The sequence below is a fragment of the Geotrypetes seraphini genome, chromosome 3, assembly GCF_902459505.1.
Source record: "Geotrypetes seraphini chromosome 3, aGeoSer1.1, whole genome shotgun sequence".
NCBI lineage: Eukaryota > Metazoa > Chordata > Amphibia > Gymnophiona > Dermophiidae > Geotrypetes > Geotrypetes seraphini.
The window spans coordinates 102193441-102206615 of record NC_047086.1 but is presented as its reverse complement, the minus strand read 5'-3'; positions in this window follow the sequence as shown (position 1 = coordinate 102206615).

Here is a 13175-nt window from a genome sequence, read left to right as displayed (position 1 = left end):
GCACCTTAGGAAAAAGAGGGAGTTGATGTAACAAAATTTTTTCAGCAAAGTGGAACAGACATTTTGTGAAATTAAATTAAATTTTGTGAAATTAAACAAAAATTATATATGTATATAATTTGCATAAAAAGTCCTGTAATAGGTCTTTCTATAGCAGGGGTCTCAAAGTCCCTCCTCGAGGGCCGCAATCCAGTCGGGTTTTCAGGATTTCCCCAATGAATATGCATGAAATCTATACGCATGCACTGCTTCCAATGCATATTCATTGGGGAAATCCTGAAAACCCAACTGGATTGCGGCCCTCAAGGAGGGACTTTGAGATCCCTGTTCTATAGGGAGGTGTCATTAGTACTTATATATTTCATAAAGCAACTTAAAGATTTGTTTGATAGAAACAGCTAAATGTTACTAGACCATCCATTTGCTAATTCCATTTAATACTGCAACTTTAAAGCTGAAGTGGGCACATCTTTAAGCAAGATGTGTCAAGTCCAATTTTCCTTTATCTCCCACAAAGAAGCAGTAGGTAGAGCATTCACTGATGGATAAATGAAGTTGATTGTCTTGATAGTTAAGAAAGTGTTATTGCTGAATCATGTTTTAATATAGGAACGTACACTTATATGAAGTTAGATTTTCCACACTGGGAACAGGATAAAACATAAGAATATAAGCAGAGGTCCATCTTGCCCAGCAGTCCGCTCATGCGGACAGGTCCAGGACCTGTATAGTAATCCTCTATCTATACCCTTCTATCCCCTTAACAAGAAAAATGTGGCAGCTGTATTTATGACCCCCCCCCCTACAAAATGTTCAAACTCAAGCACAAGTGCCACTTTGCATTAGGGAACTGTCAGTCAACAAAAGATACTCATTCAATTAAAACCCATAAAACCAGGAGTTCTTTTGTTGAACCACATAAAATAAGAAATATATCCAATACAACTGCATAGTTGGTTGTCAGTCTTTTCATATTTTGCAGTTTAAAGTTTAATATTCAGATATGGAGGTAAATGAAACAAACCAGCTTAGATACTAGAGAAGCCCAGTTTCTTCTAGAACTCTGATGTCTGCAGATACCGTACAAACAGAATGAAAATATTTTGCAAGCTCTCTGAAGCAAATGGTTCTTATAAAATTTGAATACAGTATTTAAATATTCATTGACTCTAATTTCTTCTTAAACTTTAAATTAATTGGTTGTACAAAATATTCACTGGATATGCAATATTGAGGTTATAGCCATGTATTTATGAACTACCAGTTAAATGATAGAGATCTGGAATTCAGAAAGAAAATTTAGAAGTAAATTGGTTACTCTTCATATATAAGAGATTTGGGAAGGAGGTATAGGAGAGATAGAGAGACAGGCTAGACAGGCTGGTATATAGCTTAATTTATAGCAGGGGTGTCCAACCTGTGGCCCAAGGGCAGCATGCGGCCCCGTGAAGTATTTTGTGCGGCCCCAGTCAAGGGCGATGCAGTGTTTTCTTCTGATGCCCATGGGTGTTTACCGTCTTGCCGGCTCCCTCCTCTGTCTTGCTGCAGCATTTTCGGCCAATGCGGCCCAGGGAAGCCAAAAGGTTGGACACCCCTGATTTACAGACACTAGTAAAACTAAAATATTATTCCTTTTAATTTCTCTTGCTGGAATTTAACAAATATGGCTTTGATTCACTTCTTGTTTATTAGAAGTAGTATTTCAGTGTTTAAATAATTTCTCAACATAGGACATCCTTTAGACAAAAACTGGTCATCACGGTTCTTAGACTAATTAAGATTTACCACTGCATCTCAAACTATATCAATGGCACACAGCGAAAGGACTCTGCATGCAATCCTGAAGAAAATTCGCCATCTGCTGGTGACAGCTAGAAATTTGTGCCATTGGTAAACTGATTTCCTACTTTTTTTTTTTTTTTTAATCATTTTTATTAATGTTTTCAAAGATAGAAATACAGGGCACAATTTATCTTTCCTGTTGTAGTTTCTCTGCCTGTTTCAAGCTCAAAACCAAAACTGCATTCTGAATTGTTCAGTGTAGCTCTCTTTTGAGTCTCGCCTTATTCTCCTCTTGCTCCTTACCAGGCTGCTTTCTATTGACATCTTTCTTTAGATTACTGGGATTTACAAGGTTAATCCCCCCTTTTATGAAGCTGCGTTAAGGATTTTTTTATCGCCAGCCACAGTGGTAAAAGCTCCGATGCTCAAAAAATTCCTATGAGCACCGGAGCTAATACCGTTGCAGCTGGCGATAAAAAAAGCCTACTGCTTCATAAAAGGGGGCCTAAACTTGCTTCAACTCTCTGTTCAAGATATCTCTGTGCTCTAGGAAATATCTTGCACTCTTTGCCAAATGCAATTTTTATGCCATTTGGTTAAATGGTTGCTAATACTGAGATCAAAATTTGTTGTTTTTTAAAAACGTCTTCCTCATATCTTGGAAACCGCCGAGACTCTAGGGGCTCCTTTTACAAAGCTGCAATAGTGTTTTTAGTGCACGCAGAATTTTAGCACGCGCTAAACCCGGCTACGTGGCTAGAACTAATGCCAGCTAGTGCAGCTTTGTGAAAGGAGCCCTAGGTGGTATATACATTTTTAAATAAATAAATATGAAAAATAATTTGCACATACTAGGCCATTCCTTAGAAGAAAAATTTATTTATTTATTATTATTTATTAATTTAGATTTATTAACCACTTTTTCATGAAGATATTCACCTAAAATGCTACACAATTCATTGAATAGTAATCAGGTACACTTAGATATTTTCCCTATCTGTCTCGGCAAGCTAGGCAAGCCTTAACACCCTGAGGTTGCAGGTTCAAGCTCAGCGCTGCTCCTTATGACCCTGGGCAAGTCACTTAACGCTCTATTGCTCCAGGTACATTAGTCAGATTGTGAGCCCACCAGGACAGATAGGGAGAAATATTTGAGTACCTGAATGTATACAGCTTAGGCTATAAGTGGTGTATGAATACTAAAAATATAATAAATAATGCATAAATAACTGTGGTACCTAGGTCAATGGAGTATTAGGTGACTTGCCCAGAGTCACAAGGAGCAAGCTGGGACTGAACTTGCAACCTCAGGGTGCTGAGGAAGCAACTTTGGCCACTAACCCCCTCTTTTACTAAGGTGTGCTATGCTTTTTAATGCACGTTAAATATTAGTGCGCGCTAATCATGTGCTAAACGCTAACGCGTTTATGTTATCCTATGGATGCGTTAGCAGTTAGCGCACGCTACACATGCACTAAAATGCTTAGCACACCTTAGTAGAAGAGAGCCTAAGGACCAGATGCTATGTATCTGGTCACCTTGCCTGTAATGATCAACACTAAACCGGTTTAAACCGGTTTAGCATCAAAGTAATTTACCATCTGATGCAGCTGGGCTTTTCCTCCGACTCTGCTATGCAAATATAGTGTAATGAGACCATTAGTATTAAAACAAGGTCCTAAATATTAAAACGAGCACTCTGACCGATGCTCTAATATCACTTTGTGATGCACAAAATGTAGTAATAAGTACATAAGAACATAAGATTTGCCGCTGCTGGGTCAGACCAGTGGTCCATTATGCCCAGCAGTTCACTCACGCAGCGGCCCTTAGGACAAAGACCTATTTGAATCTAGCCTTACCTGCATATGTTCTGGTCCAGCAGGAATTTATCCAACCTTTTCTTGAATCCCTGAAGGGTGCTTTCCCTTATAACAGCCTCTGGAAGAGCGTTCCAGATTTCTACCACTCTCTGGGTGAAGAACTTCCTTACTTTTGTACGGAATCTATTCCCTTTTAACTTTAGTGAGTGCCCTCTCGTTCTCTTCACCTTGGAGAGTTGAACAATCTCTCTTTCTCTACTAAGTCAATTACCTTCAATATCTTGAATGTTTTGATCATGTCCCCTCTCAGTCTTCTCTTTTCAAGGGAGAAGAGGCCTAGTTTCTCTATCCTCTCATTGTACGACAACTCCTCCAGTCCCTTAACCATTTTTGTCGCTCTTCTTTGGACCCTTTCGAGCAGTACTTCTAATGACCCAAAATTACCATCAGGTCTGGAGATGCCGGTAAGCGTGTTACCATCAAGGAAAAGGGCCATATACGCATGTGTTAAAGGCACATTTTATGTACACTCATCTTGCCTCAGCTACCTGCCAGACCCCCAGACACACTGGACCCCTGACCCCCTCATTGAGATCAGCAGGAGGGATGCCCACTCCCTCCTGCCTTGGCAGCCACTAGAATCCCCCCTATAGCCCCCCGTGAAGATTGGCAAGGAAGGGATACCCACTTCTTCCTGCCTCAGCCACCTGGATCCACCCATACACTCTCAACCCACATCCCATACCTTATTCAGAAGACAGCAGGAGGAATGCTTACACCCCCCAGCTGGCAGATCCGCCTCTTCAAAATGGCAGGCCTTCCCCTTCCTGATGCATCCTGGGATGCACTGGGAGGGACCTAAGACTCTTGTCCAGATAACTAAGGTGACTGAGTTGAGACTGACTAAAGTGCTGTTGTATAAGTACTTACTAACACACTGTAGTAAATCTAACCCTGACAACTCTTAAGTTAATAGGGCCTAGGGATGGGAATTCATTTAACAACAGAAAAGATGCCTAAAATTAGGTCAATTAAAAATGTGACCATTCTCTTCTTTTGAAGCCCAGCTAATAGGCTTGTGATTTGTAAGGGCAAAACAAGTCATGTACAGTAGTGTATTTTTGCTGTGGACCTAATAGTTGACATGGACCAAGTGACCATGCAGACTCCTTGATTCTTTAATTTTACAAGTTCTTCACCACCTTGAGGTATAGGAGTTTCTCTCTGTCATAGAAAAACAATTATGTCTATCATATCATATGGGTCTATTATAGAGATCCTAAGTCCAAAATGGAGAAAATTATTTTGAAAACTCTTCTTTCCTGCTGAGGTGGATAAATTATTGAACACCCCTAGCATATTTAAAAACAAATCGGAGGAAATATTTCTTCACTCGACACATAATTAAGCTGTGAAATTTGTTGCCAGAGGATGTAGTAAAAGACATTGGTGCAGCAGGGTTTATAAAAGTTTGTACTGAAAAATAAAACAAACATCTTTTAAAAACTCTTTTATAGTAAGGTAGATAAATTATTGAATGCCCCTCCTATATCTGTTAGGCGTGTGAAGCCAAAAAATATTTATTTTGTTTCGGTGACAATATTGTAAAAAGTGGGCACCCTTCAGAAAGAGGGTGCATTATTTACAATTCAGGAGCAAACTCAAAATTTCATTTTTCCCATCATTTCAGGCAAAAAAACCCTGATATGACATGACATAAGAAATATAACTGCCATTCTCACTGTCATTTCAAATGAAAGAACATCTCTAATTTCTAATCTAATCAAATTGATTACACTATGCTTATCCCCTCCTTCTACAAAAGCGTAGCGCGGTTTTTAGGTCCAGCAGTGGCGGTAACAGCTCAGACGCTCACAGGAATTCTATGAGCATCCGAGCTGTTACTGCCAGGGCTGGTATGTAAAACTGCATTACGCTTTTGTAAAAGGGGGGTATATTAGATTCAAGGTGATTTACAATGCAAAGAGTCCAGGCAGAACATGGGGAACTTACAGAATGATTTTAATAGAATAAAAGTTATACAATACAAAACAATCAGTTATACAATGGAGTCAGTTAAGTAATACAAGTAAGCATATGTAGTAGTAGCTGCCTGAAGTTTGTTAGACATTAGAGAAGTGTGGGAGTATTGTGTGGTGTAAGGGGGTTTAAGAGGATTGCTGTTGTGTGGTCATTATGCCATTGTATAGATCCATGGTGAGGCCTCACCTGGAATACTGTGTGCAATTCTGGAGGCCGCATTACCGTAAGGATGTGCTGAGACTGGAGTCGGTCCAGAGAATGGCCACCCGGATGGTCTCGGGACTCAAGGATCTCCCGTACGAGGAACGGCTGGATAAGTTGCAGCTGTACTCACTCGAGGAACGCAGAGAGAGGGGTGACATGATCGAGACATTCAAGTATCTCACGGGCCGCATCGAGGTGGAAGAAGATATCTTCTTTTTCAAGGGTCTCGCGGCAACAAGGGGACATCCGTGGAAAATCAGGGGCGGGAAACTGCACGGGGACACCAGGAAATTATTTTTCACTGAAAGGGTGGTTGATCGCTGGAATAGTCTTCCACTTCAGGTTATTGAGGCCAGCAGTGTGCCTGATTTTAAGGCCAAATAGGATAGACACGTGGGATCTATTCACAGAAAGGTAGGGGAGGGTCATTGGGGTGGGCAGACTAGATGGGCCGTGGCCCTTATCTGACGTCTATTTCTATGTTTCTATGATCCTGGTGGTTTGCAGAATTGAAATCTTCTCAGTTTTCTTCCTAATTATAGGTAGCAGGATTCTTTTCTTGTGTCTACTGATAGACAATTCCAGGTTTTGATAGCAATGTAGGTGAAGAGTGAGTTGAATATATGTTTGTATTTGATTCCTTTAGGTGAGGGGAGAATCATCTGGGAAGTATTGGATATTCTGGTTGATGAGAAGTGGAGTTCTAAGAATATATGAATTAAGGCCTCCGACACACCCCAACACCCACCCAGCATTCCCCAACACTCCCCAACATCCACCTGACATTCCTCAACACCTCAACACTCCCTCACACCCCAACATCCTCACAATATTCTAAATGAAGTCTCACCAAAGTCTTATACAGGGGCATCAGTACCTCCTTTTTCCTATTGGCCATACTTCTCCCTTTTCAACCTGCTTGGTCAACTTAAGATCATCCCATATAATCACACCCAAGTCTCGCTTTTCTGTTGTGCACATAAGTTCTTCACCCCCTAAACTGTACCGTTCCTTTGAGTCTTTGCAACCCTAATGCATGACCTTACATTTCTTAGCATTAAGGGCCTTAATGCGCGGAACAGCGTGCACTAACTTGCCGCACGCAATAGCCTCTACCACCTTCTTTTGAGCAGGCGGTAGATTTCCAGCTAGCGCGCGCTAATCCATGCGATAAAACCACTAGCGCGGCTTTGTAAAAGGAGCCCTAAATTTTAGCTGCCAAATTTCAGACCATTCTTCAGGCTTTGCCAGGTCTTTCTTCATGTTATTTGCATCATCCTGGGTGTCTACTCAATTGCAGATTTTGGTATAATCCGCAGAGAGCCAAATCTTACCTGACAGCCCTTCAGCATTATTAAAGATTATGATTTTTTTTGTTGCTCCACTTTTGTTTTAGAAAAATGCTACCATCAAGTCCATTTTTTAAAAAGCATCAGGAAAATTAAACTGATAGATCCACAAATAACAGGAGCTTTAGGGGTACATAGATATTTCACATTTTTATAAACTACCTTCTCAGAATGCAAGGATCAACTAAAGTGCAATACAAGTAAAATGAAACACATTCTGTCATTTTTATGCACATTTTTCTGTTTTTAGTATTACACCTTTTAATGAATGGTTGTTAAATTAACTATTTCAAATCTAAGTATCTTATGAAATTCTTCCATCTTTTCTGTGTGTTATAGATGGTCAGCCCATTGCCTCAAAGAAATCAATAATTATATTCAGTAGGTAAAGAACAATAAGAGTCGCTATACTGACCCTTCATTCTCTAGAGCTAAGACAGTACTGAAATCTAGTGCTCTGAAAATACTGATCAGGTGATAACAATAGTGTACGATAGTAAGAGAGACAGGGGGCGGAGCACCCCAGACACCAACTTGGTAGGGGCACTGACACCTGCCCCCCCCCCCATACTCGTGCCCTCCCTTCCCTGCCCCCGTACCTCTTTAAAATCTTTGCCAGCGCAAACAACTACTTTAGCCTGCTGCTTGTGCCGGCCTGGTTCCCTCTGATATCACTTTTGAGTCATGGGGCCAGGAAGCGATGTCAGAGGGAAAGCCAATGCCATCATGAGCAGCAGGCCAGAGAAGCTGCTCACGTTGGCAAAGATTTAAAGAGGTATGAGGGTGGGAAATGAGGGTGCAAGTGTGGCGTGGGGGCACAGAAGGAGCAGGGGAGGGCGGAGAGGAGGGCATGGGGGCACCACCTCTCTGGTTGCCTCCTACCCTCTCTACACCACTGGGTGACAAATCTGTTTTGGAGACTCCACTTTTGCCTAGACTTAGGAAAACTGACATGCTGCCAGGGATGTTGTGGTGTCTGAGGATTCATTTTGAAAGGGTGCCAAGTCTCAAAGATGATCGCAGGGAAGATTCTCAATTTTCCAGATAAAAAAAAGGGGGGGGGGGAAAAAAAAAAAGGGAAACAGCCCTCTATCATATGCAAGTCCATAACATGACCACCAAACTGGCTGCTGAGACATGAAGAGATCTCATCATTATTCATCTTCTCAGGTTTTAATGCTCTTTTATAACCTTAAATTGAATGAAATCTACCGTATTTTCGCGGATATAACGCACACCATTGTAAAACGCGCACAGGGGTATAGCGCGCAGAAATCACGATGATATGTACAAAAACTTTTCTATACCGCGCTCAGGCATATAACGCGCATGCTGCCCGACTCTCCTCTGGCCACCCCGACTCTCCTTTCGCTCTCTCCCGACTCTCCTCTGGCCACCCCGACTCTCCTTTCGCCCTCCCCGACTCTCATCTGGTTGCCCCGACTCACCCTGACTTTCGGTGCACTGCCCCGACTCTCCTCTGGTTGCCCCGACTCACCCTGACTTTCGGTGCACTGCCCCGACTCTCCTCTGGTTGCCCCGACTCACCGTTCACCCGCCCTGACTTTCGGTGCACTGCCCCGCCTCTCCGTGCCTGTCCCCCTTGAAGTCCTGTCCCCCCTTGAAGGTCTGCCTGTCCCCCCTTGAAGGTCTGCCTGTCCCCCCTTGAAGTCCTGTCCCCCTTGAAGGTCTGCCTGTCCCCCTTGAAGATCTGCCTGTCCCCCCTTGAAGTCCTGTCCCCATCCTGAAAAGCCTGATGCCCCCCCTCGACGTCCGATTCTTCTCCCCCCTCGGCAGGACCACTCGCACCCCCACCCCGAAGGACCGCCGACTCCCCGACAATATTGGGCCAGGAGGGAGCCCAAATCCTCCTGGCCACGGCGACCCCCTAACCCCACCCCGCACTACATTACGGGCAGGAGGGATCCCAGGCCCTCCTGCCCTCGACGCAAACCCCCTCCCCCCCAGCCGACCCGCGACCCCCCTGGCCGACCCCCACGACCCCCCCACCCCCCTTCCCCGTACCTTTGGAAGTTGGCCGGACAGACGGGAGCCAAACCCGCCTGTCCGGCAGGCAGCCAACGAAGGAATGAGGCCGGATTGGCCCATCCGTCCTAAAGCTCCGCCTACTGGTGGGGCCTAAGGCGCGTGGGCCAATCAGAATAGGCCCTGGAGCCTTAGGTCCCACCTGGGGGCGCGGCCTGAGACACATGTTTGGCCCATGTGCCTCAGGCCACGCCCCCCAGGTGGGACCTAAGGCTCCAGGGCCTATTCTGATTGGCCCACGCGCCTTAGGCCCCACCAGTAGGCGGAGCTTTAGGACGGATGGGCCAATCTGGCCTCATTCCTTCGTTGGCTGCCTGCCGGACAGGCGGGTTTGGCTCCCGTCTGTCCGGCCAACTTCCAAAGGGACGGGGAAGGGGGGGGGGGGGGGGGGTCGTGGGGGTCGGCCAGGGGGGGTCGCGGGTCGGCTGGGGGGGAGGGGGGTTTGCGTCGAGGGCAGGGAGGGCCTGGGATCCCTCCTGCCCGTAATGTAGTGCGGGGTGGGTTAGGGGTCGCCGTGGCCAGGAGGGTTTGGGCTCCCTTCTGGCCCAACTACACAAAGTACGGGGAAGGCGGGTGGGGGTGTCGTGGGGGTCGGCCAGGGGGGTCGCGGGTCGGCTGGGGGACGGGCGGAGGTTCTTGGGGGGGGGGGCGGGCGGTGGGGGGAGGGGGGTTTGCGTCGAGGGCAGGAGGGCCTGGGATCCCTCCTGCCCGTAATGTAGTGCGGGGTGGGGTTGGGGGGTCGCCGTGGCCAGGAGGGTTTGGGCTCCCTCCTGGCCCGATATTGTTGGGGAGTCGGCGGTCCTTCGGGGTGAGGGTGCGAGTGGGTCCTGCCGGGGGGGAATTATCGGACGTTGGGGAGTCGGCCGGGCAAGAGGGCTTGGCTCCCTCTTGCTCCGATCGTGGATGCGGGTGCGGGTGGGAGCGCGTGCGAGCGGTCGTTCGGGGTGGGGGTGCGAGCGGTCCTGCTGGGGGGGTGAATCGGGCGTCGGGCGGGGTGGGAACTATGTTTAAAAATTTTTGTATACCGCGCTCAGGCATATAACGCGCGAGGGGTATGCGCGGTACGTAAAATCACGTATAACGCGCGCGTTATATCCGCGAAAATACGGTAATAGCAAAGGTTGATGTACAAGTTTCAAGTTTATTTAGGCCCTCTTTACTAAGGTGTGCTAAACAATTAGTACGCGCTAAACGCTAACGCATTAACGTTGATCATGCACTAATTAATAATAATAATAATAATAATAATAATTTATTTCTTATATACCGCCAAAGCCGTAGTAGTTTGAGGCGGTTTACAACAAAGAAGGACTAGACAATCCGCGAATATAGGTACAGTCAGAGAAAATAGATACAGCAAGGAAGGGCAGGACAGTCTGCATAAAGGTTCAATCAGTGAATATAGAGGGAGTTGGATAGTCAGCGAAAATAAGTACAATCAGCAAATGAAGATACAGTTTAAATGGGTAAGCAGGATACAGGAGCAATAAAAGGGGGCCATAGTTTGGGCATAGAGGTCTTAGGTTATAAATCGGTTAAATAGGTTAGCTTTTAGTAGTTTCCTGAAGTTTAGGTAGGATGATAAGCTCGAGATAATGTTGGCCAGCCAATTATTAAGCTGACCTGCTTGGAAGGTGAGAGTTCTATTCAGGTATCTTTTGTAACGGCATTTCTTTAGAGTTGGATGGCTAAACAGATGGATTCTGCGTGTGGGTTTGGATGGGCGGTCTAAGATAATTAGGTTAGCACACCTTAGTAAAAGAGGGGGTACATCTTTATGCAATGCTGTATGGATCTGGAAAAAATGCAGTACGTCCATTGTGATCGCCAGTTGTCCACGTCCTAGAGATACTTGCCCGTAGAGGGTGTGTGCAAACTTGTATCTCACATGATTTTCTCATACAACTGTTAAAGGCTCATAAGACTCCTGAGGCAGGCCAGTTGGGCCGAAACATGTGCATGTCTGGTCGTTGAGTCTTTGGATATATACACAAGATTTTGAACCAATAAAGGCATTTGCATTCATCAGATGAGTTGAAGGACACTTTTTTAGTGCTCACCATTCTGATTGGGACAATTCCACTTTGTCTTTTTGCTGAAGAAGAATCAAATCCAGAGACGGCTAAATTCAAACCTAAATCTGTAAAAAGTTTGGTAAAGGAAGTCTCATAAAATGAATGGATATGATTTTTTTTTTTTTGTAATATAATAAACTATTGCTTTGTACAGACTGGAAGCTTTTGGTCCTTGTTGATGTTTTCCATCTTTGGGATCTTAGTAGTTTAACCCCCCCTCCCCCCATCTTTTACAAAACTGCAAAAGCATTTTTAACACCTACTGGTGCGCTGAATGCTCTGCGCTGCTCCTGACGCTCATAGAGTTCCTATGAGCGTCGGAAGCAGTGCAGAGCATTTAGCACACTGGCCTGTGCTGAAAATCGTTTTGCAGTTTTGAATAAGGGAGGGGGGGGGGTAAGTTACTTCTTAACTTTGTTTACCCTACCTTCTACAAAAGCATAGCATGGTTTTTGGTGCTGGTCATGTTGCAGCTGATGCTAAAAAACTGTGCTAAGCTTGTGTAAAAGGTGGGTTTAGAGCACTGCAGTTTTGCTTTTCTCAAAAGATTATGTTCTTTGCATGTTCAAAACAGAAAGAAAGTAGGGTTAGACATTGGAAAATTCACAAATCCTACTTTCTTTCTCTTTGGACCTCCTTTTACATAGGGTTTTTCTCTGGTTGGGACTGCCAGGTTCTAAACTGAAGTAAACTAAACTAAACCTTAAGTTTATATACCGCGTCATCTCCACAGGAGTGGAGCTCGACACGGTTTACAGGAATTAAAACAAGAAGGGAACTACAATGGAAAGAGAATTGGTAAACAGAAAGGAAATGGGGGATTTAAAATAATGGAGAGGGAGGGAGTTACATTTTGGAGAAAAGCCAAGTTTTCAGATGTTTTCTGAAGTGTTGGAGGGAGGACGAACTCCGAAGAGGGGCAGTAAAGCTGTTCCACAGCTCGGTGATCCTGAGGAGGAGGGATGTTCCAAGTTTTCCTGTTTGGGATATGCCTTTTAAAGGTTCTGTGCATGTTCAATCCGTACTGTGTTTTATTTTCACAGCTGAAAATGCCTAATTTATAAAATAGCATAAGATTACATGATGGCATTTTTTTAAAGGAAATTTGCAAAATATTTGGGGAAGGAGGCCCATTGCCATTATTGCCGTTAAACAGGAAGCTCAGTCTAATGTTAGATTGGTAGCTGAAATTAAAGTAATTCAAGAAAAGCATCAATGTATTTTAAACATTCTTTTCATTTGAGTTCCTTGTTCTCTATTATCTTTGTAATTCAGAATGAGAGACAGATAGAAACACATTGCCTCGGCTCAGCCTGTGGTTTCTTGCTGTCTGTGCATTATGAGAATTGCATCTCTGCACCTTCCCTCCATTTTCACAGTCTCCCCAATGGTTTATTTTTCACTAAGGGCTCCTATTTACCAAGCTGTAATAGTGGTTTAGCGCACGCTTAACGTGCGCAGAATTTACCTGTGTGCGCTAGACACTAATGCCAGCATTAGAGCTGGCGTTAGTTCTAGCCACGTAGAACGGGTTTAGTATGCGCTAAAATTCTGCATGCGCTAAAAACGCTATCACAGCTTAATGAAAGGAGCCCTAAATCTCAGCTTTGCAAATGTAAACATCGTTATATAGGAGTTTAGGGATTTGTGTTTTTTTTTCCAGCAGAAATAATTAAAGAAGTATTAAGATACAATATTTAACCCCCAATTTTTTATTTTTAGAAAAAAAAAATTTTCTTAAGAGATATTGACCCCCTTTTTATGAAGCCGCGTTAGGCTTTTTTTTTTTTTTGACGGCTGTAGTGGAATTCTATGAGCATTGGAGTTTTTACCGCCATTAGCCAGTGATAATA